The sequence below is a fragment of the Rhinolophus sinicus genome, chromosome 18, assembly GCF_057876585.1.
Source record: "Rhinolophus sinicus isolate RSI-liver-muscle chromosome 18, RSI-T2T, whole genome shotgun sequence".
Taxonomy (NCBI): Eukaryota; Metazoa; Chordata; class Mammalia; order Chiroptera; family Rhinolophidae; genus Rhinolophus; species Rhinolophus sinicus.
Window position 1 is genome coordinate 109,248,156 of NC_142518.1, and position 24,911 is coordinate 109,273,066.

At 40.4% G+C, this 24,911-nt stretch overlaps 1 protein-coding gene across 2 annotated transcripts in view; it reads left to right on the forward strand.

Moving 5' to 3' along the window:
• The first annotated feature begins 1,344 nt into the window (after nt 1-1,344).
• Nucleotides 1,345-24,911, forward strand: part of PASD1 (PAS domain containing repressor 1) — a 102,320-nt gene continuing 78,753 nt past the window's right edge. For both annotated transcript variants that reach the window (XM_074323419.2, XM_088794933.1), the window contains exons 1-2: nt 1,345-1,476; nt 18,631-19,135. The gene's annotated coding sequence lies outside the window, so the exon portion shown is untranslated. The remainder of the gene's footprint in view (nt 1,477-18,630; nt 19,136-24,911) is intronic.

Here is a 24,911-nt window from a genome sequence, read left to right on the forward strand (position 1 = left end):
CTTTTAAATTTAGAACAATTTTTTAATTAAAAAGTATGTAATCTATTTTGAATATAAAGCAAGTCCAGAAGTTGCTAAATTTACAATTAGGTAATTATGAGCACAATTAGTTATTGGCTGTTGGTTCTAAAGTAACAAGTTTTCCTGTGTCACTAATTATTTATACATAAAAGTTTGCACTTTTGCATTTTGGCAAATAATTAAATCATGCAGTTAATTTACACATGATAATTGGGTATGAAAGAACAAAGTGCAAATAGAGAAAACTTAGAAAAAAGTAACACTCATGAAGAATATATTTTCTAGCCACATGGGAAGATGAACCTATTGAGTAGCCATCTGAAATGCCTTTATAAGGAACTAGTTTTGCAGTTAAGGTGAGAGATTTACTGACAACTCTTACACCCTGTGCTGCATGCCTTGGCTCCCCCACTCCCCCCTCCATCCTAGGAATTCCGAGGGACCCAGGACAGGTTTGGGGCTCTGAATGCCCATCTGTTTCTCTCTGACTGGTGAAAACTTCCCCTTTCTGCTTCAAATTACAGAAGTCTCTGGGAAGTGACTTGTCATCTCTTCCAATACCCCCTTTCCCAACCTGGCTGTAAATGCCAGGCACTGTTCTAGGCTGTGGAGAGACAGCAGTGAACAAAACAAAGTCCCTCCCCTAATGGAGCTGACTTTCTAGAGGGAGGAGAAACAACAAATACACAAGTAAATGCATATAATTTTAGGTGGTGATAATTTCTATGACAAAAAGTAAAGTAGGAGAATGGAAGACAGATTGAGAATTAAGGCCTATTTTCATGATTGTTGGGAAAGGCCCCTTTAAAAGAAGTGATATTTGAAAGAGATCTGAAAGAAGTGAGGTAGTGAGTCATGCAGATATCTTGGGGGGAAAGCTTTCTAAATGTAGAAAGCAAAGCGTGAAACCCCCAGAGTGAAAACATGTTTGGGTCAGTGACCAGTAAGGACACCAGTGTGGTTGGAGCAGAGAGGGGGAGAGGGAAAGTAGGATGAATCTAGGAGGACAGGAGGGACCATCAGATCATGGAGGGTCTTGTAGGCTACAGTAACAACTTATTTTGAATTTTACCTGGAGGGTTCTGGGAAGTCAAGGGAGAGTATTGAACTCTATAAACAAATCACTAAATTGAAAAGTTTTTATGGGACCAGACACGTGACCCCACCCAACTGCAAGGGAGGCTTAATTCCAAAGTTCTAGCGAGAAGGAAAGAGTATATGTAACATCCCTTATTTTCTGGGTTAGTTATCAACTGTGCTACTGTGGCATAACAAATTACCTGAAAACTTAGTGGCTTAACACATTTATTATCTCACAGTTTCCATGGGTCAGATGTCCAGGCATGGCTTAGATGCATTCTCTGCCAAAGGTCTACAATCAAGATGTTAGCTGGGTCTTTGGCCTCATCAGAAGGCTCAACCAAGGAAGCACCTACTTCCAAGATCACTCACATGGTAGGTAGCAAAATCCAGTTCCATGTAGGTTGTTGGAATGAGGCCTGAGTTCCTTATGACCTGTTTACTGGAGATATTTCTTGGTTTCTTGTCATGTGTACTTTTCCATAGGGCATCTCACAACATGGCAGCAAGCAAGTGAGAGGGCAAGAGACAGTGGTAATAAGAATGAGAAAGAGAGAGAGACAGAGAGACAAAGACAGAGACAAAGAGATGAAAGTCACCAGTCACAGTCTTTGGTAATCTAATCAAGGAAGTGCATCCCATCACAGAAGCAAGTTACTAGGTCCAGCCCACACTTAGTGGGGAGAGGATTATACGAAGTCATGAATATCAGGAAGTGAGGATCATTGAGAGTCACATCGGAGTTGTCTACCATATCCTCTATCTACAAGAGGCTCTGATTGGCTTACAGACCCTGCAGTGTGTTTCAGACCAAGGCCAAACCCAGGCCCAGCATGTGAATGGGAGCTGGGACAGAGTGAGCTAGAAAAAGTCAAATGAGAATTATAATATGTTCAAAAGATCTACAATGTCCAAGAAGAGCAGCAGTTAGAAAAAAATTGGCAGTAACCATTAAAGCAGAATTGAATTAATCACACTCTTCTGGGCACATTTTCATCATAAGTCCATGCAAAGCCTTGCTGTATGTATGTATGTATGTATGTGTGTATGTATGTATGTATGTCAAGTATTCATGCATTCATTATTCATTCCTTATATAATAACATATTTATTGTAATATAATTCACATGCTACAAATTCACCCATTTAATATACAATTCAATGATTTCAGTATACTCAGAGTTGTGTAACCATCACTACAATCTAAGTTCCAAACATTTTCATCACCCAAAAAAAGAAATTCTATATCCATTATTAGTCAAATTCCATCTCCCCCCACCACTAACACTTGGCAATAATTAATTTGCCTTCTGTTTCTGTGGATTGGTCTATTCTAGATATCTCATATAAACAGAATCATACAATTTTTGCCCTTTGGTATCTGGCTTATTTCATTTAGTGTAATGTTTTCAAGGTTCATCCATATTGCAGCATAAATCAGTACTTCATTTTATGGCTAAATAATATTATAATACATTGTATGGGTATACCATATTTTATTTAGTATCTATTCATCAGTTGATGGACATTTAAATTGTTTCTACCTTTAGGCTAGTATGCATAATGGTGCTATGAACATGTGTGTACAAGTTAAGATTATATATATGTATGCACACACATATATACATACGCATACACATACATACAAAAGCAAATTTGCTGGGCCATTGTGTATACCTAATTTAACTATGTAGTGATTGACTGTTCTCCAAATGGCTGTCCCTGTCTATGATCCAGAGCAAAGCATGACGATTCCTATAATACCTCAGCTCTGTCAACACTTGGTAATCTTTAGCTTTTCAATTTTTCCAGGACAACAGGTGTAAGGTGATACCACATAGATGTTTTAATTTGCATTAATTAACAAGTTGGGGCACTTTCTTACACAAGGTCAGACAATTAAGTTCAAGGACACATCCTAGAAAAAGTGCTACATGCCTCATTGCTGGATATCACTACAGTCACCTTCGAAGTACTCCCCTTGGGAAGCTATGCACCGATGCCAGTGCCTAGTCCACCCTTCAAAGCAATTTTGGAACTCGTTTTCTGGAATGGCCATCAGAGCTGTCTTCGTATTCCCCTTGATGTCCTGAATGTCATCAAACTGTCTTCCTTTCAATATTTTCTTTATCTTTGGGTAAAGAAAGAAGTCCCTGGAGGCCAGATCAGGTGAGTAGGGAGGGTGTTCTGATACAGTTATTTGTTTACTGGCTAAAAACTCCCTCACAGACAGTGCCGTGTGAGCTGATGCATTGTTGTGATGCAACAGCCATGAATTGTTGGCGAAAAGTTCAGGTTGTCTAACTTTTTTCATGCAGCCTTTTCAGCACTTCCAAATGGTAAACTTGGTTAACTGTCTGTCCAGTTGGTAAAAATTCATAATGAATAGTCCCTGTGATATCAGTAAAGTTAGCAACATTGTTGCAACAAGTTCGCGAACTTAATTGTCAGATCTTGTATTCATTTTTTATAAATGTCCTGTTCCGGTATCCTTTGCTCACTTTTCTATTAGACTTCCTATCTTTTTTGTGATGCCTTTAAAAGATTAATCTTTGTTGGTTTTAGATATTGCAAATATTTCCTCCCATTCTACCACCTGTCCATATAGTGTCTTTCATTAAACAGAAATCCTTCATTTTAATGTAATCAAATTAATTAACTTTCACCTCATATCTTTGATTTCAGAGTCTTATTTAAGTAATCCTTCCCTATTCCAAGACAAGAAAGTATTTTTTTTTAATTATTGGGGTGACAATTGTTAGTAAAACTACGTAGATTTCAGGTGTACAATTCTGTATTACTTCATCTATATATCACATTGTGTGTTCACCACCCAGAGTCAGTTCGCCTTCCATCACCATATATTTGATCCCCCTTACCCTCATCTCCCACCCCTCACCCAAGAAAGTATTTTTACAATTTTTTTTAGTGTTATTATTTTTTTCCTTTCATAACTACTCTTGAAACCATCTGGAAACCATCTTCATAAAGGTTGCTAGATGGGAACCTAGTTTGATTTTTCTGCCCATAATGAGACAATTTTCCCAACACTATCTACTAAATAATCTATCCTTTCCCATCACCTGTGGTGCCACTTTTATTGTATCCTCTGATCCCATATACGCTTGGGTCTCCCTGTGAACTGTCTGTTCTGTTCCATGGTCTACTTAAATCTGATAGTATCACTAACATGACTTTAGCTTGGCTGTAAATACATTCACCTTGGTCATTTTCTTCAGTGCTAGGAAAATAATAACTTTCCTTAAAAAAAAAGACAAAGAGGAAAAGCCAAGACAAATCTGAGAAGTGGTTCACCTGCTGGCCTCACTGTAGGCGGCATTTTTTGGTAATAAAAAACTACAGTGAAGAGCGTCAGGTTCAGCAGGCCATGGGCACCAGGGGTTCTTTGCAGAGTTGAAGGCTCACCTCAGTTCAGGTGCTAAGAATTTCCTCATTTTTTTTGCTAAAAGATTTGTGGCAATGAGCAGCCAGGAATTTGTGCCATAAATTGCTCTAAATCAAGAGCTTTGATGCACTTCTAATAAATGTAGTAGTAACCAGACTTTCTCAAATAGCTTCATTAATTGATGATTACTGTTAATTTACCCTAGCATCCCATTAATTTTCTACAGAGATTTCTATTATCCAACATCGATTGTGAGAATGAGGTGGGTTATTCAAAAGACATGGGGTTAGGCTACATAATTACCTTCAAGTTGAATTCAAATAGAGTTTTAGCATATATTCTTATTATAATTATTTCTCTGTATTCTCTAGTTAGCCATTATGACTAGTTATCAACTGTGCTTTTTACACTAATTTAGTGTCACATTAAAATAATCATAAGGATGTATACATATATTTTGTTCAAATACCGCAGGTGCCAAAAAAATATGTACACATGACTTGTATTCATCTTTTGTTATTGGTATATATTGAGTATTACAATTTTGATAGTTTTTTTCCTTTCTTAAAATGTGTATACATTTTTTTGGCACTCTCTGTATTTGATCTCCAGCCATGAAGCCTACCCTTGGTTTGAGCCAAATGTGGCACGTGATTGTCTGCATCTACAATGCAGGGAGATGTTTGTGGCTGGGCAGGTCACTGCACTGCCTTTGCATGATTTCTCAGAATTACCAACTTCCTCTCCTTCCTCTTAATTTCATTTCTGCCATACACACCAGCACCCACTCTTATTTTCTCATATCAAAATTTTAATTGCTATATAATTTGCATGTCATAACATTTACGCCTTAGAAGAATACAATTCAGTGTTTTTTCAGTCTGTTCCCAGGGCTGTGCAAACATCACCATTATGTAATTCTAGAACACTTTTATCACCCCCAAAAGAAACCCTGTACGCATTAGCAATTATTACCCATTCTCCCTTCCCCCAGCCTCTAGCAAACACTAATCTACTTTTTGTCTCTTTGGATTTGCCTATTTTGGACATTCATTATAAACAAAATCTTTTTTCTTGAGATTAAATACACATAACATAAAATGTACTGTCTTAACTTTTTAAATGTACAGTTCAGTCATGTTAAGTACATTCACATTGTTGTACAACTGATCTCCAGAACTCCTTTCATCTTGCAAAACTGAAACTCTGTCCCCATAAATGACAATGTTCCATTTCTTTTAGCCCTTGACAACTAGCCCACCATTTTACTTTCTGCCTATATGAATTTGACTACTCTAGGTACCTCGTATGAGTGGAACCATACAATATGTATCTTTTTGTGACCAGCTTATTTCACTTAGCATAATGTTTCAAGCTTCATCCAATCCACATCAATCAGTACTTTGCTCATTTTTATGACTGAATAACATTCCATTGTATGGCTATGCCATATTTTGTTTATTCGTCAGTTGATTAACATTTGGGTTGTTTCCATTTTTTGGCTTTTATGAATAATGCTGTATGAGCATTCCTGTACCATCTTTTGTGTGGACATATATTTTAAATTCTTTTGGACATATACCTAGGAGTGGAACTGCTGAGTCTTATGGTAATTATGTTTAACCTTTTGAGGAACCGCCAGACTGCCAGACTGTTTTCCAATGTGGCTGCACCACTTCAATTTCCCACCAGCATTGTATGAAGGTTCCATTTACACCACATCCTCGACAATACTTCTTCTTATCTGTCATTTTGATGGTCATCTTAGGGGGTTGCAGCAGGGATTCTCTACCACTGCCCATCCTCATAATTTCTGATCTGACCCAGGGCAGAGTAAGCCAGACCAGAGGGAACTATAGCTATTTTCAAGGTACACTGACAAGAAGGCCAAAAACTGAATCTTTTTTTTTTTTTTAAAGAACTGTTAATTTTCTATTTTTTTAAAGGGTCATTCTGAACCCTCAGTTTTTGACTGATTACAATAATCAGGTGACTGGACTGCTTGAATAAACAATGTTGTGGTAGGCTGGGTGGATCCAGTCCACCCTGGGTTTGAATCCCATTTCTGTTTGTTTGGACTAGTTATGTAACTTTCCTGGGTCTGTTTCTCTCGTCTATAAAATGAGGTATAATCACAATCAAATGAAATGTATATAAAAGAACTACACACATCCGGTGCAGAATAGGTAGACAGTGCATTTCCATTTATTGTTCTTTGATTCTTACCAACCATTTTTTTAAAAATCAAATTGTTACTAAAATTTCCTTTGATTTCAGTCCTCAGGTATTCCTTATTGAGGTCTGCTGACTTTTTATGAAAGATGACACAGAGAAGGTGGAGAATACATAGGTGGCTTTTCTGGGAAGAACATTTGGTTGATATTTTTTTAAAGAGGGGATATTAAAGCCCTACACACTTCAGTGTTTTTGAAACTTCACAGTCTGAGACAGCTGAGCACCTTAAACTGTTACAGTTGTCATGGTTACTGGTGTTTTCTTTCCATAGCAACTGAAGCCACAAATTATACAAATGATGAAAAAATAATGACCAGAGGGCAAAAACATGACTTGCTCACAGTATTTAGGTAAAGATGTTTTCTCCTATAAAAGCATCTTAAAGTTCTCTGTGCTTTTGGTTTCAGCCACCCCAGGATTGCTTGGACAGTAGTAACTGTTTCAGAATGGAAAGGAGTAGAGTCCCAGGACTCTTTCCTTGGAGTGGTGAAGTCAACTCTAGGGTCTTGTACCAACCAGATTAAAAAGATGGAAAAGATCAGGGATGGCCCAACTTGCCTGAGATCTCACATAGAAAGAGAATTGACAAACGAGGCTGGAACTAGGGTGAGGCAAGTGAGGTGCCTAGGGCACACAATTTAAGAACACCCTCACTCTCAGGGCTATGCAGTACTACATGGATTGTTTGGAAATATAAAAGGTGGGATGCGGAGGCAGCTTAGAGGAGAAATTTATCTGAACTACTATAGCATCAAACCACAAAATTAAATTGACTCCCACACCCCGCCCTGTCCTGATTCCCTACTGCAATTGGGCCCAATGCTGAAAAACCCCATATGGTCCCTGTCCTCTGTGATGTGCCAGACAGTTGTGGGTATCACTACGCACCCAGCCAGGAGAGGCATGGAAGAGGGTCAGAATCAAGAAACCTTAGGCAGGTCAGAAATGTGGCGTGGCTAGCACAGAGATGGTACCACTGAAGGATGCAGGAGACACGAAGCTGGAAAGGAGGCCTTGGGTTAGATTGGGGAGGCAAAGAGGAACTAACATCTATCAAGTCCACTATTTGCCAAGCAAAGGGAAACCACCCTACACACACACACACACACACACACACACACACACACACACACACACACCAGTTTTGATGGCTGAAGAGGCCAGAGAAAACCAGGACAGTTAAAGAACAATTGCCACAGTCCAGCCCGGAGGCCTCCACTAGGGGTCCAGGTCAAGGACTGAGATTTCCACCTGAAACTGACTGGAATGCACTGTTCATATGGGAGGATTCTTATGCCTCGTATAGTTATTTCCTTACCTAACAACTTACATATAAACTGCTTATAGTTTGGGAGGCAGAAACCATAACCATCTGGCTATGCACGGACATTCACACACCATGTACCATGGGAGAGACTGTTTAGATCCCAACAAGAGGAAAAGATGGCTTTAAAGGCACAGACTGGGGAGTCTATGGGCAACTTGAACCAGGGTGTTCTCTGTTGCAGATGCTCAAGGAGCATGCCTTTTCTTTCTTTCCTTCCTTCCTTCCTTCCTTCCTTCCTTCCTTCCTTCCTTCCTTCCTTCCTTCCTTCCTTCCTTCCTTCTTTCCTAAACTAGTTATTGGTTTATTATAAAAGGATATAACTCAGAAACAGCCATATGAAAGAGATGTATAGAGCAAAGTATGCAGAAAGGGAACCTCCTTGGTTATGTTTATATCTAAGTATTTTATTCTTTTTGATACTATTATAAATGGAGTTGTTTTCTGTTATGTCTTCTTGAATTATTTTATTATGATGAAAGGTTATTCTATTTAAAAAATATATTTATTTTTTTCTGTGTATGATATTATATATATTTTTTCTTCTTTTATTAGTTTCAGATGTACAAAGCAACATAATAGTTAGACATTTAAACCCCTCATAAAGTGATAACCCACCCCCCAAGCTACTACCCCTCTGATATCTTATATAGCTGTTATAATACCATCGACTATCTTCCCTATGTTGTATTCCACATCCTATGACTGTATATACCTGTATATTTAGTTATAGTTGACAGTCAATGTCATTCTACTTCAGCTTCAGGTGTATAGTATATTGGTCAGACATCTACACAGTCTATGACATGATCCCCCTGATAAGTCCGGTGCCCATCTGGCACCTTACATGACCTTTACAACATTGTTGATAATATTCCCCATACTGTATTAACTACCAATTTGTATTGCTTAATGCCGTCACCTTTTTCACCCCGACCCCAACCCCATTCCCATCTATTACCCTGATAGACCTATCTTGCACCTTACCTAGTTATTACAATATTGTTCACTACATTCCTTATGTATAACCTACATCCCCATGACTACTGTATAACACCCAATTTGTTCTTCTTAATCCCTTCCCCTTTCACCCGTCCTTAACCCCCCTCCCATCTTAAAGAAGTCCCTCTAAGAGTCCTTGTAATACTGGTTTGGTGGTGATGAAATCCTTCAGCCTTTTCTTGCCTGGGGAGCTCCTTATCTGTCCTTCAATTCTAAATGACAGCCTTGCTGGGTAGAGCAATCTTGGTTGTATGTCATTGCTTTTCATCACTTGGAAAGTTTCCTGCCACTCCCTTCTTGCCTGCAAAGTTTCTGTTGAGAAATCAGCTGACAGTCTTATGGGGGCTCCCTTGTAGGTAACTAACTGCTTTTCTCTTGCTGCTTTTAAGATTCTTTCTTTGTCTTTAAGCTTTGGCATTTTAATTATGATGTGTCTTGGTGTGGGCCTCTTTGGGTTCATCTTGTTTGGGACTCTCTGTGCTTTCTGGGCTTGTATGTCCATTTCCTTCACCAGGTTAGGGAAGTTTTCTTCAAATAGGTATTCAATTCCTTCAAATAGGTTATTTCTTCAAATAGGTTTTCAATTCCTTGCTCTCTCTTCTCCTTTATGGGACCATTATGGTCCCCCTATAATGCGAATGTTGGTACATTTGATATTGTCCTGGAGGCCCCTTAAACTCTCCTCAGTTTTTGGATTCCTTTTTTCTCTTTGCTGTTCTGGTTTGGTGTTTTCTGCTACTTTATCTTCTACATAGCTGGTTGGATCCTCTGCTTCAGCTAATCTACTGTTGATTCCCTGTAATATATTCTTTTATTATTATTATTATTATTTTTAGTTTCAGGTGTACAAAACAATGTAATAGTTAGACATTTATACCCCTCACAAAGTGATATCCCCCCTCTCCCAATCTATTACCCCTCTGACATCACACACAGCCGTTACATTTCCACTGTCTCTATTCCTTATGCTGTACTCCACTTTTTGTGACTATATATATATATGCAGGGGCTGATCATATATATATATATATATATATATAATTATAGTTGACATTCATTATTATTCAGCTTCAGCTTCAGGTGTACAGTGCAGTGATCAGGCATCTACACCGTCCCTGCACCGTCCCTGAAGTGGTCTCCTTAATAAGACGAGTGTCTATCGGATAACCTACAAAATATTTACATTATTGATTATATTCCCCAAACTGTCTTTTGTATCCCTGTGGCAATATTGTGGTTACCGATTGTGCTTTCTAATCCCCTCACTTTCTCCCTCATCCCCATCCTCCCTCCTCTGTAATATAGTCTTCGTTTCCATTATTGTATCCTTTATTTTCTCCCCTTCTTCTGCCTCCCCACCCCCCACTCCAGTTCAAGCCGTTGTTTCTCAGTCTAGTTGTGTAGGTCACAGCTCCCTGGCCCATGCTGGTGTTATGAGCCTTGCGCTCCCCCTAGCTGAGGCAGTCAGTCGCCAGTTGTCGGTCGGCCGCTCACAGTAGCTCTCACGAGCTTCAGGCCACTCACGCCAGCTGCAGGCCACCGGCCACTGACATTGGCTGCTGGCTGCTCATGGTGGTACACGGTAGCCCGCAGCAGCATTTGGCAGCCCACGGCAGCTTAGGCCATCCTCTGGCTGCTCATAGCAGCCCTGCTCCAGGGAGAGCTGTTGTTCACAATCTTAGCTGTAGAAGGCGCAGCTCACTGGCCCATGTGGGAATTGAACCAGTGACCTCAGTGTTAGGAGCACAGCGCTCCAACCATCTGAGCAACCGGGCCAGCCCCGGTATCCTTTATTTCTGACTGGTCCTTTTTCATCTCCATTTTTATGATGTAATTGAGCATTCTTATAACCAGTGTTTGGAACTCTGAATCTGATAGATTGCTTATCTCCATTTCGCTTAGTTCTTTTTCTGGAGCTTTGTTCTGTTCTTTCATTTGGGACCTGTTTCTTTGTCTCCCCATTTGGGCTGCCTCCCTGTGTTTTTTTTTCTACGTATTAGGTAGGGCTGCTATGTCTTCCGGTCTTAGTAGAGTGGCCTTATGTAGTAGGTGTGCTGTGGGGTTCAGTGGCGCAGTCTTTCTGGTCACCTGAGCCAGGTGCTCCAGGTGTGTCCTTTGTGTAGATTGTGTGTGCCATCCTCTTATAGGTAAGCCTTCTTTGATAATTGCACATCAATGTGAGGGACTGACCTTTGGGCTCACTGGTTGTGAGGACTGGCTTTGAGTACAGTGGAAAAGTTGTGCAGGGGCTGATCCTATGGAGCAGGATCTGCCTCAGCAGGACTCTGGTGCCTGCCCTGAGTGTGTTGTACTTGGAGGTGGCTGGGTGATGCTACAGCTCATTTTGTAGATGGCCGCTGGGGGTGCCAGCCCCAGGACAACCTTGGAGGGGATCTGCTGTAGGTCTACTTCAGCCACAGCCCAAGCCCACTCCCCACCCCGCCCCCGGGGCCACCTAGCAGGAACCAGAAAGAAATCCACAGATGTCTGCCGCTTGTGTTGTGCTTGGAAGCACCTTGAGAGGACAAGTCAGAAATCCAAGGTCGGCTGCCACTAATGCCGGCTTAGGGCTGTTCAGCCAGAGGTACAGGACATGTTCAAGCCAGATGCTGCTTGTCTGGGTTCTGCAAACCTTTAAAGACCCTAGGAAAATGCAGCTTGAGCCAAGACAGGTGGTCTGCATGAAAAATCTGCCGGAAGTGGACTGGGTGTGCCCGAAAGTTGGGCGGGACAAACGAACGGCGGAAACTCAGAAATGGCGGTTTCCTGTGTTCACACGCTTGGAAAGGGGAGGGCTCAACAAAGAAACAATGGCCTCCGCCAGCTTCCCCGTCCAGGAAAAAGCTTTTTCTCCTGTCCTGCCCCAAGCCAGACAACTCAGTTCCCCACCATATGTCCCTGCTGCCTTTCCAGCTGCTGCCCCAGTGCTGGAGCTCAGAGCGAGTGATTCCACTGGTGGGTAAGTCCGCGCACAGTCCCTTTAAGAGGAGCACCTGTGAGTGCAGCTGCATTGTCTTACTCAGTCACAATCTCCGCTGGTTTTCACAACCAAAAATTATGGGGACTTCTCTCCCTGGCACTTGAACCCTGTGCTGGGGTGGGGCTGGGATCTCTCACTCCTTTAGGGGATGGGGGGACCCCCACCACTGAAATAGCCCTCCTGATCTTTAATGGTCACATGCAGGTGTGGGACCAGCCCATCCAGCATCTCTGACCTTCCTACCAGTCTGGAGGTGGCTTCTTCTGCACGTCTTTAGTTGAAAGGCTTCAGTTAAGCTTGATTTTAGGCGATTCTCAATAATGGTTGTTTTGTAGATTAGTTGTAATTTTGATGTGGTTGTGAGAGAAGGTAAACCCAGTGTTTACCTACTGCGTCATCTTGGTTGTCTCCATGAAATGTTATTCCTTATCTTTGGTAATATTCCTAACTCGGCTATCTACTTTGTCTAATATTAAAATAGCCACTCCTCTTTCCTATAATTAGAATCTGCATGATATCTAGTTTTTCATCCTTTTACTTTTAACCTCTTTTCATCTTTATATTTAAATGTATTTCCTGTAGACAAGAGTAGAGTTCAGCCTTGCTTTGTTTCTTCAGTCTGACAATTCTTATCTTTTAATTGAGGCTTTTAGACTATTTTCATTTAATGTAATTATTAGTATGCTTCAGTTTAAGTCTATTTTTCAAATGGTGGAGATTTAGGAAGAGCTTTAGGAACATGTTCATTGTCTCTTTCAAAGCAACCTTTTTCTGGGGGCAAAATGCATGTGGACATGATAAAGTGGGAGCAGCCAGAGCTTCTCACTTGAACACAACAGTGTGCTAGCCCTCAGATCCTGGACAATCCTTCCCATCGGATTGAATGAGCATCAGTGTTCTCAGTTAGAAAGTGAAGGGTTATGTAAACCTGGCTAACACTGCCCTCACATCACTGGTGATTCTCTGAGACCCTGTCCCACCAAATTCACGTGCGCAGCCCCAACCTCTTTCAGAGGCTAATCCATACGAGTGGCCAACCTGGGCCTGCAGTGCAGAATTTCCTAAGGTCCACAAACCCCAAATAAGCAGTAACTTGCCTCAGTGTACCCTGTTCTTCTTGATAAGGCTGGCCTCAAGCCCAGCACTAGTGGCAAGCAGCATCTGTTCACAGCATAGCCACTCCCAGGCACCTCCAAGCCCAGCACAGATAGCTACCAACTGCAGATCACTTCGTAGCTCCTACCAGGTGGTTCTGAGCCATGCACAGGTAGCAGCTGACCTTGGCTCGTACCAGAGCCCCTACCAAGAAGCCCCACAACCAACACACCTGGTGGCTGGCTTCAGACCACACCAGAGTACCACCCAATTAGTGCCAAAAATGACACACCCAAAGGGTGGACTCTGCAGCCACAAGAGCCCCACTAAAGAAAATCCTAAGGTCAGTCCCCACACAACGGCTTGTCTGTTGTAGTCATGGCCAGTCCTCACAGCCACTCACAGTGAGTGTCAATACCACTCAGTGTCAACAGCAACCAAGGCTCAACTACAATAAGAGAGAACACACACAACCTATACAAGGGATGCCCCTGGAACACCCGGCTCAGGTGAAGAGGGAGATTGCACCACTGTGGCCCACAGGACACCTACTATATAAGGCTATTCTACCAAGACTGGGAGATGTAGCAATTCTACTTAATGCACAGATGCAAACACAGGGAGGCAGCCAAAATGGGGAGCCAAGAAAACATGTCCCAAATGAAAGAACAGGATGCAACTCCAGAAAAAGAACTAAACAAAATGGAGACAAGCAATCTACCAGATGCAGAGTCAAACCACTGGTTATAAGGATGCTCAATGATCTCAGGGAGAACTTCAAGAAAGATAGAAAACATACAAATGGAGATAGGAAACATAAAAAAGAACCAGTCAGAAATAAAGAATACAATGACTGAACTCACCAATAAAAAGGCACAGAGTAGCAGATTGGATAAAAAACCAAAACCAACCATATAATGCCTCCAAGAGACACATCTCAGCTATAAGGACAAATATAGACTCAAAGTGAATTGGTGGAAAACAATACTCCAAGCAAATGGCATCCTGATAAAAGTGTGTATCCATACTTATATCTGACGAAACAGACTTCAGAGTAAAATACATAACAAGGGACAAAACGGACATTTCATAATGATAAAGGGGACAATACAACAAGAAGACATAACACTTATCAATGTATATTGCCCCAGTCAGAGAGCACCAAAATATACAAAGCAACTACTAACAGACCTAAAGGGAGAAACTGACCAAAACACAATTATAGTAGGGGACCAAATACATCATTGACAGCTATAGACAGTTCATCCAAGCAGAAAATAAATAGGGAAATATCAGCCCTAAATGATACATTAGACCAAATGGACATAATTGACATTTATAGAAGCACTTCATCCTAGAAGATCAGACTATACATTCTTTTCTAGCATGCATGGAACATTCTCAAGGATAGACCATATGTTGGGACATAAAACTAGCCTCAGCGAGTTTAAGAAGATTGAAATCATACCAAGCATATTCTCTGATCACAAGGCTTTGAAATTGGATATCAACTGCAAAAGGAAAGCAGGAATAACCACAAATGTGTGGAGATTAAACAACATGCTTTTGAAGATCGACTGGGTCAAAGAAGAAATAAAAGGAGAGACCAAAAGATACATAGAAACAAATGAGAATGAAAATACATCCTATCAAAATTATCGGGATGCAGTAAAAGCAGTAATAGGAGGGAAATTTATATCATTACAGGCCTACCTCAAGAAAGAAGAAAAATCCCAGATAAACAACATAACAATACACCTTAAAGAACTAGAAAAAGAAAAACAAGTGAAAGCCAAAGTCAGCAGAAGGAAGGAAATAATAAAAATCAGAGTAGAACTAAATGAAATAGAGAACAAGAAGACAATAGAAAAAATTAATGCAATAAAGAGCTGGTTCTTTGAAAAGGTTAATAAAATTGACAAACTCTTGACTAGACTCACTAAGATAAAAAGAGAAAAGACACAAACAAAATCAGACATGAAAGAGAAGAAGTTACAACGGATGCCACAGAAATACAAAGGATCATACAAGAATACAAGAAGAACTATATGCCACCAAACTCAATAACCTACAAGAAATGGACATGTTCTTAGAAACATATAGCCTTCCTAGACTGAATCACGAAGAACTGGAAAATCTAAATAGACCAATCAACAGTAAGAAAATTGAATCAGTCATCTGAAACCTTCCGAAAAGCAAAAGTACAGGACCACATGGCTTCACTAGTGAATTCTACCAAACATGCAAAGAGAATCTAACACCTCTCTTCCTCAAACTCTTCTAAAAAATTGAAGAAGAGACAATACTTCCTAATTCATTTTATGAGGCCAACATTACCCTGCTACCAAAACCTGGTAAGGATACCACAAAAAAAAGAAAATTACAGACCAATATCTCTGATGAATACAGATGCAAAAATCCTAAACAAAACACTAGCAAATCGAATGCAACAATGCATTAAAAAGATTATACATCATGACCAAGAGGGGTTCATCTCAGGGGCACAAGGATGGTTCAATATATGCAAATCCATCAATGTGATACACCACATACACAAAATAAAGGATAAAAATAATTTTATCATATCAATAGATGCAAAGAAGGCATTTGACAAGATACAACATCCATTTATGATTAAAACACTTAATAAAATGGGTATAGAAAGAAAGTACCTCAACATAAGAAAGTCCACATATGACAAACCCTCAGCTAATATCATGATTAATGGTGAAAAACTGAAGGCTTTTCCTCTACGATCAGGAACAAGACAGTGATGCTCCCTCTCACCACTGTTATTCAATATACCGTGTTTCCCCGAAAATAAGACCTAACTGGACCATCAGCTCTAATGCGTCTTTTGGAGCAAAAATTAATATAAGAACTGGTGTTATTTTAAAATAATATAAGACCGGGAATATAATATAATATAATATAATATAATATAATATAATATAATATAATATAATATAATATAATATAATATAATATAACATAACATAACATAACATAATATAATATCAGGTAATATAATATAATATAATATAATATAATATAATATAATATAATACAATACAATACCAGGTCTTATATTAATTTTTGCTCCAAAAGATGTGTTAGAGCTGATGATCTGGCTAGGTCTTATTTTTGGGGAAACATGGTAGTATTGGGTGTCCTAGCCAGACCAATCAGGCAAGAGAAAGAAATAAAAGGCACCCAAATTGAGAATGAAAAAGTTAAATTGTCACTTTTTTGCAGATGACATGATTATATAGAAAACCCAAAGGACTCCACCAAAAAACTATTAGAAACAATAAACAAATGCAATAAAGTTGCAGGATTCACTGTACAAAAATCCATTGCATTCCTGTATACTAACAATAAAATTTCAGGAAAAGAAATGGGGGAAAAAACCAATTCCTTTTGCAATAGCAACAAAAAGAATAAAATACCTAGGAATAAACTTAACAAAGGATGTGAAAGACCTATACACTGAAAACTATAAAACATTATTAAAAGAAATTGAAGAAGATACAAAGACATTCCGTGTTCATGGATTGGGAGAATCAACATAGTTAAATGGCCATATTACCCAAAGCAATATATAAATTTAATGCAATCCCCATCAAAATCCCAATGGCATTTTTAAAAGAACTAGAACAAAAAAATCATCAGATTTGTGTGGAATCACAAAAGATCCTGAATCGCCAAAGCACTTCTAAGAAAAAAGAATAAGACTGGACGTATCACACTCCCTGACTTCAGCTTGTACTACAGAGCAACAATAATCAAAACAGCATGGTATTGGCAGAAAAACAGACACATAGACCAATGGAATAGAATTGAGAACCCAGAAATAAACCCACATAAATATGGACAGATAATTTTTGGCAAAGGAGCCAAACACATACAATGGAGAAAAGAAAGCTTCTTCAATAAACGGTGCTGGGAAAATTGGAAAGTTATGTGAAAAGAATGAAACTAGACTGCCATTTGTCACCATGTACCAAAATTAACTCAAAATGGACCAAAGACCTAAACAGATGACCTGAAAAAATAAATTTCATAGAAGAAAGCATAGGTACTAAACTTAAGGGCCTTGGGTTCAAAGAGGATTTTATGAATTTGACCTCAAAGGCAAGGGAAGTAAAAGCTAAAATAAATGAATGGGACTATATCAAACTAAAAAGCTGCTGCATAGCAAAAGAAACCATCAACAAAATAAAGAGACAACCAACCAAGTGGGAGAAGTTTTTGCAAACAATGCCTCCGATAAGGGGCTAATATCCAAAATATATAAGGAATTTGTACAACTCAACAACAACAAAAACAATCAAATTTAAAAAAATGGGCAGAGGACCTGAAGAGACATTTCTTCAAAGAGGACACACAAATGGCCAATAGACATGAAAAAATGCTCAACATTACTAATCATCCAAGAAATGCAAATAAAAACTACAATGAGATATCACCTCACCCCAGTCAGAATGGCTATCATCAATAAGACAAATAATACCAAGTATTGGAAAGGCTGTGAAGAAAAAGGAACCCCCCTCATACACTGTTGGTGGGAATGCAGACTGGTGCAGCCGTTATGGAAGGCAGTGTGGAGGTTCCTCAAAAAATTCAGAATAGAATTACCATATGACTCAGCAATCCTTCTCTTGGGTATCTACCCAAAAAATTGGAAAAAATGTATCCATAAAGATATATGTGCTCCAATGTTCACTGCAGCTTTATTTATGGTGGCCAAGACATGGAAACAATCAAAGTGTCCTTCAATAGGTGATTAGATGAAGAAGATGTGGTACATATATACAATGGAATATTACTCGGCTGTAAGAAAGATTTGCAACAACATGGACAGATCTTGAGATTATCATGCTGAGCGAAATAAGTTAGACAGGAAAAGGTGAGAACTACATGACTTCACTCATATGTGGGATATAAAACTGAAAGCAACAAAGTAACAAGACAAACAAACAAACAAAATCAGTTTAATGATTACCAGAGGGTAAGGGAGTTGGGGTGTGGTAGAAGAGGGAAAAGGGGGTCAAATATATGGTGATGGAAGGAGAATTGACCCTGGGTGGTGAACACACAATGTGATATATAGATGATGTATTATAGAAGTGTACACTTGAAACCTATGTAATTTTACTAACCAATGTCACCCAATAAATTTAATAAGAATTAATAATAAATGAGGAACTTTTAATGGAAACAAAAATCACACATTGATATTTCAATTGTTGTAGAAATACTATAGCTCCTCAGATTGGCAACTGAATGGACTGGAGGTAGACAAGTGTATGGGTTTCTTTACAAGCCATTAGTGACTTGATGTTGATTTTGTACAAGTGTGTTGCCTTTTCCCTCAAGAAATGTGAAAAGGAGATACTAATCTTCTTTGGGGTCTAATCAAATAACTGGAAGTTTGATGACCACAAACAGGTAAAACCGTACATCACTTGACTTTTTGCCTTGCAGGGAATTCCTTTGGAGATTTCCATGGAATTTGGGAGTTTGCTGAGAAGGTTACTTGTGACTATCCTTTCTTCACTGAGGAGTGCCCTAGTGTCTGATATTGGCTGGTCCCCGGTGAGAAAGACCAGAAGTAAGGTGGTACCTCCAAGCAAGGCCAGAAGAGTCTCAGGTGGAAATCGCTTGACACCTGCATGCTATGGTCAGGAAGGATGGACATCTGGAAACCCTTTCTGCCTTTGGTGACTTTTCCATTGTGGATCCTGATGGTAATTACAGCCTCACTGACCAGGGCTTCCTTCCTGCCAGGTCCTATGCACTTTGCAGGCATCATCCCATTGAACCTTCCCAACCCTAGGAGGCAGGTACTGTTTATTACTGGGTCCATTGTCCCTACGACAGCATGGCTTCCAAGATGTTGATTACATTCTCCAAGACCAGCCAGGATTTATACTTAAGTCCAAGCTCTTTCTGCCTTGCTTCGCTGCTCCTAGTCTCTCTGCTTTCAGGGGTGAGTCATGTCTTTTTCTGAAGAAGCTTGGCTGATCGTTATTAGGATTAATGCATTTAATAATCCCTCTCTCTTGAATGTTGTCTCTGACAGCTCAGTGCTAATTACATAATTAAAGTTAATTAATGCTGATGATATGCTCTACAAATGACAAGCATTACATGCAGAGGGTGCCAAAAAAATGTATATACATTTTAAGAAAGGAAAACTGTATTAAAATTGTAACAATATATACCAATAACAAAAGATGAATACAAGTTACATTTGACTTCTGCAATTACAAGGAGTGCTCAATCAGCGTGCACACACTTCTGATTATGGCGAACTGCTGTTTGAGCAACGCTGACCAAAGTGTTCACTTGTATACATTTTTTGGGTACCCCTGGTATATGCGTGCCATCACTACCCCCATACAGGTAATCTGGCACTGAAAGAACCGATTTGTTTAAGGACAAGAAGAACGTGGAAGATGGGACCTTTTCTGCCCCTTATGTAACATTGTGCTTTAGGATTTTGAATATGTTGCATAAGTCCCTGCCTCACTAAACAATTTTTTGCTTTATCATTTCCTGGTTATTTTAGATGTCATGCCATTCTGAAGCTTTTAAACATAATAATTAGAGTTTGTGGTGCCTGAAGGCTGTAATACAGCTACAAATCCGAATGGACTATTTAAAATGTACTTTGGGAAGAATCATGGTGTTTTAAAATAAGTCCCTCCTGAAGCTGAGTTTAGCTTCTTTCTAAACTCCATAAAAGTTTACAATTGTACCTTTAATTTTAGTATGGAGAAAAGAATAGATCCAATGACTACCCCTCAGAGTGGTCCACTTGCCCCCCCCAGCTTTATTGCGGTATGATTGACAAATAAAAAGTATATATATTTAAGGTGTACAATGTACTATTTTGATGTATGTATATGTTGTGAAATGACTGAGTGGTCTAGTTTTGAAATCAGGACTGTGTAGGAGATAGAAATTTCTGGAACCCTTTATGTATATGTCCTCCTTGTCTGAGGGGCAAGGGTTGTCACTATTATGAATAAAGTTTAATATTAATGATGTTGTTAAATTAATATTTACTTTATTCATCCCTCACTGAGTGTTGGATCAGCATTAAAGCTGATTTTATATCTTTCAGCTCATTGAAGGTCTTTTTAACTTGTTACAAAATTGGCTTGAGAAAACAACATGTAGGGTTAAATCTATTCTGCAGTAAGGATTATTCAATTCTGAAGTAAGTGGCTGAGGGAGGTTGTGGAACTATTTTCCCCTAAAGAGTGTTTAGGAACAGACTAGAGAAGTCAAATGGTTTAATATAGGGCAACCCTACAAAGCTCTAGTGGATGTCTCTCCAGGAAAAGGCAGGAGGGAGGACAGATTGGAAAGTGTAAAAGAAAGCTGGCCTCGCACTTTGGCTCGCCATGCTTAATGTAATGGCGGGTCAAAGGGAACACCTTGTAGTTGCCTTCTCTTTGATCTCTGGGGTTCCAGGCACCACTGAGTCTGCCTTGCTGAGCCCATCTGGCAGGACTTGGTACTCAGCTTGATACACGGAGAAAATTTTGGTTCCTTTCAGGCTGTGGTGACCCTTTTGAATAGGATGAGATCTGAGCTTCTTTAGTTCCACAATGGAGCCCAGATGGGATTCAAAAGACCATCACCTTCTGGTTGCACACTCCTTACCAGATGCTGCTCAGCTAGTGCTTGGAGGTTCTAGGAGCAATGAAGTGGAACGTTGTGACGTGGCTAGTAACAGCTGGGAGGAAGGAGCTTCCCCCCACTCCAGTACCGGAAGTAGTCCTGGAGGACCCTAACACCTGAGGGCTTATGGGAAGTACTCCTTGCGCCTGCTAGGGGTCTCCCGCCCCCAGGGGTTTGTTTCATTGTGTGAGGAGTCTGTCAGAAGCAAGTCCTCGTCGGAAGGCTCAGGGCTTTCCGCGAGGACTGAGGGCCAAGGAAGAGCTTCTAGGCCCTCACCCCGCTGCCGCACGAGCCCCTCGACGCGCTCGGCCGTTGGGCCCCTGCGTTCGTTGGACCTCCGGAGAAGGTGAGTGCACTTGGGCTGGTTATGGCAGATGACGGTTGTTCTGAGGTAAAATGTGGTGGGTGGTGCGGAGCCAGATGTCCCCGGGGGAGTTGTCTCTGAGGGAGAGTTGTCTCCGGGGACTTTCATCTTCCTGAGCGCTTCAGAGGGAGACATGTTTGGGAGGATCGCGAGGTGCTCCGGCTAGAAGTCTGGCTTTTTGAGGCCTCCACGGCACTGCCTTTGCGGGTGGCGCTCCGGAAGGCACCCTTCGGCTCTTCGGGTGGTGCGGAGCCATTTTGCCGCTTACTGAAGGTGAGGTGCCAGTGGTACCCCCTCAGAGAGACGTTCCCGGGGGAGTTGTCTCTGAGGGAGAGTTGTCTCCGGGGACTTTTATCTTCCCAAGCGCCGCAGAGGGAGACATGTTTGGGAGGACGGTGAGGTGCTCCGGCTAGAAGCCTGGTGTTTCGAGGCCTCCACGGCACTGCCTTTGCGGGTGGCGCTCTGGGAGGCACCCTTTGGCTCTTCTGAAATTTTGAGAAAGTTCTCAGCGTCAGCCTAACCCTCAGAAACAGATTTTTGAGGGAAGTGAGTGAGGAGCAGAGGCGGAGGCTACGCAGCGCGGGCGGTTGGGCAGCCGTTAGGACAGTTGAGGAGGGATGGAAAAGCAGAGATTTACCTGGCGTTAGTAGACCGAGCGGTTGGCACTATGAAATCACCGATTTCCCAGTTTTTTTTGTTTAATTTTATTTGAAGTGTGTTTTTCCAGAACCCATCAGCTCCAAGTCAAGTAGTTATTTTAATGTAACTGTCGAGGGCGCCACTCACAGTGGCCCCTGTGGGGATCAACCAGCAACATTGTTGTCAAGAGCACCGCGCTCTAACCAACTGAGCTAACCAGCCGCCCATAGATATTCCTGTCCAATTATTAAATAAAAACTCAACTTAACTTCATCAGACAGTTAAAAGCCCCCGCTGCTGTGCCCCAACGAGGTCCAGAATTTGTCATTCTTTCTATTATTGACAGAACAAGAATTTAAAATGTCGTGAGTTCCTTCCCTCTCTCACCCAACTTGGCTATAGTCCTCAAAGAATGAATAGTTTCAGAAATACCAATTTAAACACAATGAAACCATTTAACATAAATTGTTCTACAAATCATAAATGTTTTTCCTCAAACTCTCAGCTATATATCACCAATGCCTTATCATTCAAAAAGAGGTGTGTGTTTTTTTTGGGGGGGGTTGCTGGGGGGGGGTTGTTGTTTTTTTGCTTTTCCAATGATAAGGCATTGGTGGTATGTGTCTGAGAGTTTGAGGAAAAACTTTTATGATTTGTAGAACAATTTATGTTAAATGGTTTTATTGTGTTTAAATTGGTATTTCTGAAACTGTTCATTCTTTGAGGACTATAGCCAAGTTGGGTGAGAGAGGGAAGGAACTCACAACATTTTAAATTCTTGTTCTGTCAATAAAAGAAAGAATGACATTTTCTGGACCTGGTTGGGGCACAGCAGCGGGGGCTTCTAACTGTCCTATGAAGTTGAGTTTTTATTTAATAATTGGACCAGATAAACTCAATGTATAGCTAGAGAAACGTAATGAATTAGTTAGCCAGTAGTTCCTAATTTAACTTTGTTACTGGCAAACATGAACTGGCTTCATTCTATAAATTCAATTTTTGCCTGAAAATAGTAACCTAGTTTGTAACTGAATATCAAACTATCATGAAGCCACGTGCCAGGGATTTGAAAGTGGAAATGGCCAAAAGAAAAACAAATAAAAACGTGGCCATGAGATGTGGTCACTTCTTAAATGTTTGAGGACACTAATGCCTAGATGTCACTGTGGCCTGTGGTGGTGGTGAGCTTAGTGGCTAGCAAACTAGGGGAGCACAATTAAACGCACCAAGTGACTCGAAGCTTGTGAGCCAACTAGGAGGTTTTTAAGATTTAAAGGAATTTTGCGCTTTCTCCATTGGAAGCAAAACCTGAAAGAGAAGAGAATAGATAGCTCTGAAACCTGGCAAGGCCTAGAGAGAAAAAGAGGAGAGAGAAAAAGGAGAGGGCAAGGCCTGGGTAGTTTCTCTGCCATTTTTTCTGGGCTTATTCAGCAGCAGATCACTCATTTCTCTGACCCCCCATGTGAAGAAGGAATCTGAAAGCAAGAATACTTTTCATTATGCTAATTAAGGAAATTGTACATTATTATTTTTCAACTTATTTCTTTAAACAAACCAAAAATAAGAAGATCGACTTTTTATAGAGTGATTCACCCTTCAAAAGAGTACATTTTTTATTTTTTTTTAATTTAAGATGGAAGATGAGGAGACCTACAATTCTAATGGCTTGACAGTGGGAGAGCGGTGTGAGCAAGCAGGCTGGTGAATCATCCAAGATTCTGGTTTAGGCAACTGGGTTATTACGTGTATAACTGAATTGCAATGAGGATGGCCCTTTGCTAGTAGAGCTCAGTAACTGGAGGTGTGGTTCACTCTGACAGGCGACCTTTGATGGTGGATGAGGCCACTAGGGTTGTGATGACTCAGGGAGGGACACTTGGCTTTTCTCATCTTGGCTGATTATTTTACTACTAAATGATTCTCTTTTGGGTCCTTGCCTTGTGAATGTTGCTATTTCTAATAGGAAAATCCATTTTTAAACAGTTCTGAGAAAGGTTTGCATGTATGGTATATCTTCATAGATAAATAAAATAGCATGGTAATACATTTCTCCTTGTTGCTCGTAATGGAATGAACTCGCACTTTGATCCACTTATTCTCCCTTGTTTTGAAGTTAGTCGCTTGACTCTGAACATCATGGCAGAGCGAGATTTTCAGGCTGAAAGTCCATCCCAGATAATGGCAGGAACCTCTTAGCTGGGTCCTTCTTTCACCCAGGGCTACAGCTGTACAAAGGAGAAAATGTAACTTCCACAGTAGTCATAAATTCCTCCTACTTTTGTAAAATGAAGCAATTCTTCCATCAAATAGGTAGCCAGTTTATTTTAATTACCCCAGAAGGCTTTAACAATGATCACATTCAGAAATAAATACTACCAAACGAAGTGCTTGCTCTAGAAAATAGTCCAGTTGTGTCCAAAGTACATAGTTTTGCTATGCTTATTTTTCTGCCTGTTCGAGAAGAAAAGGGAACATTGAGGTGTGGCCACACCAAGGCAGCAGAAGAGGATCATTTCTATTAAACTCCAGGGAATGGGTGGAAAGTATCTGACTCATGACTTTGAAAGCACTTGGGCCAAGTACTTGGAGAGGCCTTCAGGCTTAGTGACGAGAAACCCCAACCTCCATTAGTCATTACACGGGGAGATTTCTGCCTCTGAGCATGGCCAGCTCTGACAGACCTGGCACTTGGGGGGAGAGAAAGAAACTGGACCCTTTTTCCATCTGCCAAGAGCAGGTGTAGGGACTGTCCATCCCCACCAAACTAGGACCGTGGTGTACAAATTGGCTTCAAAAGCAATTCACAGGTACCCAGATTCTTAAGTGATAAGGATGAGAGGGTCTAAAATCCTCCCACTCCTTTTAAATTAACTGAAAGCTGTTTTGGTCGATGTTGTAATTATGGTTGTGGGTAAAGCAGCTAGTTAATGGTGGTAAAACAAAAAAATTATGATAAAAGTATAGTTTAATTCTTCTGGGTTTAGCCTTTACTCAAATTTCATTCAACACACATTCCCATTGTTACAGCACTCTGGGAGCTAGGGGTTGGGGAGAAGCCAAGTAGAAATAA